This window comes from Aquarana catesbeiana, linkage group LG01, assembly GCF_042186555.1.
Source record: "Aquarana catesbeiana isolate 2022-GZ linkage group LG01, ASM4218655v1, whole genome shotgun sequence".
NCBI classification, from domain to species: domain Eukaryota; kingdom Metazoa; phylum Chordata; class Amphibia; order Anura; family Ranidae; genus Aquarana; species Aquarana catesbeiana.
Genome location: NC_133324.1, coordinates 405,281,348 through 405,289,311, shown reverse-complemented (window position 1 = coordinate 405,289,311; position 7,964 = coordinate 405,281,348).

Below are 7,964 nucleotides of genomic sequence, written 5' to 3'. Positions count from 1 at the left end.
TTAATTTTTATATTTTGTTATAAAAATTTTAAAACAGTTAATTTTTCTCCTTCATTGATATATGCTGATGAGGCGGCACTGATCGGTTACACTGATAGGCAGCACTGCTAGGTGGCACTGATTGGCACCACTGGTGGGCATTAATAGGTGGCACTCGTGGGCACTGTCAGGTGGCAATGGCAGGGGGTACTGGTGGCATATATGAGGCAGAATTGCCTCGTCCTCTTTGGAATCAATGTCCCTTGCAGATAAGCCAGTGATCAGCTTTTTCTTCTCCTCGCGCTGTCAGCGTGTGGAGAAAAAAAAAAAAAAACGATCACAGAGCTTTTGTTTTGATCATGTGATCAGCTGTCATTGGCTGATAGCTGATCACATGGTAAAAGGCTGGGACCGGCCCCTTACTCGGATCGGTGATCACCCGAGTCTCAGTGACTTGGTGATAACAGCGAGATCCGCGTGCGCAGGGCGTGTGCACAGGGGAGGCCGTCATATGACGGCTTCCCGGAAATTCAGGTCATTTGGCTATAGCGTGGATGTCAAGCGGTTAAGGATGTTTAATGTTCCTGTGCATGCTGGAAGAAGTGAGGCACTTCCTGGCACATGGTCTTACATCCATTTGTTTACCCTGAAAACCAGAGTTAGACTTACCTATAACTATCTCTGTTTCTGGGAGTCGTCCAGGATAGCACTAGAAAGAAAAGGCTCCACCTCCGGAGGCAGGAAGCACAAAAATTAAATCCATAAAGGGTGGCTCCCGTCCCTAGGGTTGCCACCTTTTCTTCAAGCCAAACCCGAACACTTTAGCAGTCTGAGACACCTTTGGGTGCCCCAAAGATAGTAATGCAGTGCGCATACCGTGCCATGGAAAAATGTGGGCGTGTCCAAATTGCTCTTGCTGACATAATTACCTTGCCCCTTAGTGATGCCGAACCTGCCCCCAGACAGCCGCCCACAGCTCCCGGACGGCAACAAATATGTGTGCGACTATCTTGGTTACTTAGGGAGCCACAGCCAACCTGAAACCCGGACACATGATTCTAAATCCAGACTGTCCGGGTGAATCCTGGACAGGTGGTAACCCTAGCCCAGGCTGGAAAAAAAAAATTTTAAGCGAAAGATCAAAACTTTTTTTTTTGATCTTTTGCTTTTTAAAGGTAAAGAGAAGATTTAGGGTCTTTTTGACCCCAGATCTCTTCATAAAGAGGACCTGTCATCCTTATGACTATCTTGGTTACTTGAGAAGCCACAGCCCAATCTGAATGATGTGTCCGGGTTTCAGTGCGCCTGAAACCCGGACACATGATTCAAAACCCGGACTGTCCAGGTGAATCTTGGACAGGTGGCAACCCTACCCGTCCCTCATCCCCAAGTCAACCACCCCAGCTCTTCCAAAAAAGGCAATGGCCACCCACAGATCTCACTGTAATTGGAGCGCAGAGGGTGCAAAATATAAAAGGTCATCCAAGTATAGGATGATTGAGATTCCTTTTAGTCTCAGGGGGGCCAGTACCTGCGCCAGGACTTTCATAAAAATCCTGGGGGATAAGGACAGGCCGAATGGCAGGGCCTTGAATTGAAGATGTCGGACCTTCTCACCCCGATTGATCACCACCCTCAAAAATACTTTTGAGATTCCTCGTGGATCGGGATGTGAAAATAAGCGTCCCTGAGATCGAGGGAAGCCATGAAGCAATCTGGGGGAAGAATTGACTTCACCATACAGATTGTTTCCATCCGAAATTTGTTGTAGGTCACCCATTTGTTCAGTGACTTCAAGTTCAATATTAAGCGGAATTTGCCCGGCTGTTTACGTACCACGAAAAACGTGCAAATAGAAACCCTGCTTTCTTTTTCACTGTGGCACTGGAATAAGGACCTGCTGGTCTATCAACTCGCCAGTTTGTGACAACAGGGTCGTCTTCTGAGGATTCCTGGGAGGGGTGGTTACAAACATCCTTGAGGGTGGCGTGCCCTTGAACTGAATTTGGTAGCCTTCCCCGATTATCCCCAGTATAAATTCATTTGGGGTAGTCTTTTCCCACTGTGGGAGGAACTGCCCCAATCTCCCTCCCATGGGGACTAAGTCATTGGGATATTGTTGTTTTCTTAGGAGAGGAAAAACTGGATACCTTTCTGCTTCCCCATTCCCCACTGTTTCTTAGTGGCTGACCCTTTAGGGGTCTGCCCCCTGCGACCCCCCTTGTCTTTGGGGCGAAAAAAAAAATTTTCACGAGGCTCTTTTTTTAATGGGAAAAGCCTTCTTCTTGTCGGCTCCTTCTAGAACTTTTTCTAGATCTTGCTCAAACAAGGCCGACCAGGATTTTAACCATAGAGCCCTGCAAGAGGAATTTACTAGGGCTGCGGGCTTTGCCGATAGCTTGAACAACTCTACAGAAGCATCTGCCATATAACCTGCTGCCTTGTGTAGCATAGGCAAGGAATCTAGAGTTTCCTTCCGGGGGGTCCCAGAGGTCCGTTGATTTTGCGCACTGGGAAAAGGCTGCATCCAGTTTGGGCACTTTGTTCCATATAAAAGTGTAATCCTCGCTGAAGGGAAATCTCCTCTTCAGGCTTTTATGAAAAAATTTTTTCTCCGGGTCCAACCACTCCTCCTTGATAGAGTCGGCCACTGCGCTGTGTACCGGAAATACCCTGCCCTTCTTTCAGGGTCTGACTCCTCACGACTGCCGCTATATGATTTTTATGCTGTTTCCCATCTTCTGAAATGTGAGTTTGTTTTTAATTATTTTAATAAATCCAAGTTTAAACGTTATCACGCTGTGTGAGTATTTCTACCCCTCGCATGAAATACGAACTATCCGTTTGGCTTAAGTTGGAGTGTCTATGGATGTGGAAGCCGTGCTGATATTCCTTTCTGACGTATGGTGATGACATCTGACCAGACATACTGCCTAGACCTGTTGGTCATCAAGCTTTTTTGACCTGTATGGCGTATGCCATTTCAGGCCATTAAATTCCGGTAAGCCTCCATATTTTCTGGTGATAGTCCCGGCACTGATTTCAATCTTCCGTGCACCTATGGTCCTTCTACCGTCTACTTACCTACCAGATTGGGTCTAACAATCCACCTGTGCGCCTGGGAGGCATTTGTCCATCATTGCCTATGCATTACCCCCATAGACTTTTGGTTCTTTTCACAATTATTTCACATATTTTATAGGGACTATTATGTTTTGAGATATCCACGTATTTTGAGGCGTTGAACGCATAGATACTTTTTCATATCAGTCAGTGTTATATTTGCTTATTAAGTGTACTATGGTTTCACTTAGTAGTTGTTTAGATTAACTGCATATGGATATTTATTCATCATATTATTGTGATATATTTTTTCACTGTTTATATTCATTGAGCTTATAGCACTACACTTCTTAATTTTTTATGGTTATTACTTTTACCCTGAGTCTACGGCTGTGTTAGCTGCTATTCTAGTATTTTCCCATCTTGTAGCGCAGCGCTGTACTTATCCCTTCTATCTGTTTTTAAAAGGGCAAATGTACCCAATAAAATGGCCACTGCATATTTGCATTTCTGAGAAGCATCACTGCCCCCAATAAGGAGTTGATGGGAAAATATAAAAGGATGGGAAAATCCAATTAACTGCTTACATAAAACTTGTCTGTAGAAAGTAAAAAGAATTAACGGAAATACAAACTTATGTAAAAATACCATCTGCAGTCTTAGAGCACTTTCACACTGAGGCGCTTTACAGGCGCTACAGCGCTAAAAATAACACCTGTAAAGAGCCTCTCCTATGTCTCCAGTGTGAAAGCCCGAGGGCTTTCACACTGGAGCGGTGCACTTGCAGGACAGTAAAAAAAACAAAAAAAACAAAAAACAAAAAAAAAAAGGTCCTGCAAGCCGCATCTTTGCAGCGCTATAGGAGTGGTGAATACACCGCTCCTAAAGCACCCCTTCCCATTGAAAACAATGGGGCAGCACCACAAACCTGTCGGGTTTTTCGGCCGATAGCAGGGGTTAAAACCGCCCCGCTAGCGGCCGAATAGCGCCACTAAATAGCCGCTTTACCGCCGACGCCCACAACACCCTAGTCTGAAAGTAGCCTTAAAATCTTAAGGCCCCACCCCCCAGCAAAAAAAAAAAACCCCTGCCCTCTCGTTTTTTCAACAGGATGGAAATGATAAATAAATAGGACACATATGAATACATAAAAATAAAGAACTGTTTCTTTTCCTTATAACCCTGACTGCATTATCTGTTCTTGTCCATGGTTAAAAGGAAACCTGTCCTCATCTGGCTTTTTAAGAGACATTAACTGAAAATCCCGAGTCATGTGAAAAAGCAACTTTGGGATTTAGATAGATAGAATGTCACTCCCTGGGTTGGGTCCAGAATAGTCTATGCCACCTCTATAGGCACCACAGCCAAACAGCAGATGCAGGCCATTATTCTCTGCTGGCTGTCAGTGACATTCAAATAGTTTGAGGTTTTATGGGATAGACTGGCATAAAACCTCAATCAGGAGGAACAGTTTAAAACCCCACTTGCAGCAAGTTTTGCCTTGTAATTAAGGTCTTAATAGAAATCATTGTTTTATACTCTAGTTCAGGGGTCTCAAACTGGCGGCCCTGCAGCTGTTGCGAAACTATAAGTCCCATGAGGCATTTGCAAGGCTGACAGTTACAAGCCAGGCTGAGGCATGATGGGACTTGTAGTTCTGCAACAGCTGGAGGGCCGCCGGTTTGAGACTCCTGCTCTAGTTACAGTTCCTCAACTCCAGTCGCCCCAAACAAGTCGTGTTTTCAGGATTTCCCTCAGATGAAACAGCTGTGGTAATTACTAAGGCAGTGAAACTGATCAAATCACCTGTGCAAAGTAATGGAAAGCCTGAAAACATGACCTGTTGGGGCGCCTTGAGGACTGGAGAAACACTGCTCTAGTAAGTATGTGCACTGTGTACCAAGGCTGTACCACCACAGGCTTTTTAGTTTGTTTTGGAACACTGAAGGCAGATAATAAAAGCTATTAAAACAAAGATTAGCAATGTAGTATTACTTACAAAAGCTTGGACTAGTGACAGATTTACTTTAAATAAGGAATAGGATTATGTTCATAATTGAATCTTGCATAAATGTTTTGGCAATACATGCAAATGAAGCTGGGTGTGCAATTATTGTTTTCTGAAGGTTGCAAGCATATTTTGGGACAACCTAAAAGCTTTTACATACTGTAGACAGTTGGTTCTCTGCCCAGGAGACTAAATTACATGGTTTACCCACACACTATTACTTTCTTAGATATCACTTTAGACTTGGTGTCTTTTTCCCCAGTGTGTACCATTTGGTAATTATGGTGAATTTTGCTGCTTTAAACAGTTCACTTTAACCCCCTTCCTGACCAAGCCATTTTTGCGATACGGCACTGCGTTGCATTAACTGACAATTGTGCAGTCGTGCGACGCTGTACCCACATAAAATTGATGCTCTATTTTTCCCCACAAATAGAGCTTTCTTTCGGTGCCATTTGATCACCTCTGCATTTTTTTTTTTTTGCGCTATAAAAACAAAGCGACAATTTTGAAAGGAAAAAAAAAAAAAAAAATAGTATCTTATTTTCTGCTATGTAATGTAAAAATCTAATTTCTTCATCAATTTAGACCAATATGTATTCTGCTACATATATTGGTAAAAGCATATATTGATTATGAAGTTTTTGAAGTTATAGCGTCTACAAACTATGGAATAGATGTAAAGCCTTTTTATTTTTTTTACTAGTAACGGTGGCGATCAGCAATTTTTAGCAGGACTCCAACATTGCGGCGGACAAATTTATTTTTTTTTAGCACTGAACTGTCACTGTACTAATGACACTGACAAGGAAGGGGGTAACATCAGGGGCAATCAAAGGGTTAAAATGTGTTTCCTGGGTGTGCTTTCTAATTGTGGGGGGGGTGCTTTGACTGGGTGAAGACAGGTCTGTTTTCCTGCTTTGCAGAAACACAAGATCTCCATCTTCCCCTCCGACAGAACAGCGATCTGCCTTGTTTATATAGACAGACCACCGTCGTCTGCTTTGGGAACGATCGGTGGGTTCTGGCGGACCCCCACTGATTGGCTTCTGCCGTGTCCAATCACAGCGGGAGCAGGCCTCTGGCGGCACACACGTCCAAGACTCCAAGAAAGAAATAGTGTACAGGTACGCGATTTTGCATTTAGGGGGCGCCCTGCTGCAGTATATAAACGTGAGGCAGTCCTTAAGTGGTTAAAGTGGTGGTAAAGTCCCCCCGGACACATCTACCTACAGGTAAGCTTATAATAAAGCTTACTTGTGGGTACAAAGAATATCTCTGTTGCACACTAGCACATTGTGACTTTACCTTGCGGGGAAAAGTTTTTTTTCCCAACTTTACTTTTGCTTTAAGCATCCATGTGAGTTAAAGGGAACCAGTCAAACTTGGAGCTACCATTGCTAACTGGCTTTAACTGCTTGCCGCCCACTGTCAAATGGGGACGGTGCGGCTCTCGTTCTGGGATGACGCCACAACAGTGTCCCAGAACGGCTGCTCCCGTGGGGGGGCGCACGGCGGAGGCGCTGTGTTGCTAGGACACGATGCAACCCCGATCTCTGTAAAGAGCCGCATCCGCCGCTCTTTAACCATGCGATTGACTGTTTCCAATCACAGCGAATCACATGCAAACACGAAGATGCTGGTAATCAGCACTCCTCGCCTCACACAGAGTGTGTACGAGGAGAGCCGATCAGCGGCATCTCTTCACAGGGGACATCTAGGAATGTAATCAGGGCACTGATCATCAGTGCCCTGATTAAAATATAGCACCAACTGTGTCACCAGTCAGTGCCCATTAGCGATGCCAGTCAGTGCTGGCTATCAGTGCTGCCCATCACTGCTGTCGATCAATGCCCAGTGTCGCCCAGTGTCACCTATCAGTGCCCATAAGTGCGGTATATTAGTGCAGCCTCATCAGCGAAGAAGAAAAATTACTTAGTAACAAAATTTACTGACAGAAACTAATTAAAAAAAAAAAAAATTTTTCCAAAGTTTTTGGTCTTTTTTTTAAATTAAAAAAAACAAAACAGCAGTGATTAAATACCACCAAAAGAAAGCGCGATTTGTGTGAAGAAAATGATAAAAAAATTTGTTTGGGTACAGTGTAGCACGACCGCGCAATTGTCAAAGTGCGACATCGCTGAAAGTTGAAAAATTAAAGTTACGTACCGGTAACGTCTTTTCCTGTAGTCTTTCAGGACAGCCACTATTGAGAGATAGTCTCCTCCTCTTCCTGTAGGAAACACTGCGCCAGCCCATAAAACTCTCACTTCCCCTGCCATACCTCAGTTTTTACAAGATCACCTCCGGTCAGCTGGGGAGACACAAGAACACATTAATAACATACCATTCAATATCATTATTATATTGCGTTCTGGTCTTAAATAAGACCCCCCCAAGCTTAGGGTGGGTAACTAGGGCTGTCCTGAAAGACTACAGGAAAAGACGTTACCGGTACGTAACTTTAATTTTCCCTTTACGTCATTCAGGACAGCCACTATTGAGAGGATAATCGAGCACTTACCAATTAGGGTGGGACTACAGCTTGCAGAACTTTTCGCCCAAAAGCCTGCTCACCTGCCGCCACCAGGTCCACTCTGTAATGTTTAACGAAAGTGGAGTAGCTGGACCATGTCGCTGCCTTGCATATTTGCTCTGGCGTTGCTCCAGCCTTCTCTGCCTGGGAAGTTGCCACGGCTCTGGTAGAGTGTGCCTTTATGCCCATAGGAATCTCTTTCCCTGCTAGAGAATATGCTTGCCCAATAGCTAACCTAAGCCATCTGGCAATCGTGCGTCGAGACGCTCTGAATCCTTTTCTGGACCCGGAAAATAAAATAAATAGAGAATCAGACTTTCTTATTGTTTTAGTCATTTCTAAGTATTGTAGGATACACCTCCTTACATCTAAGAAATG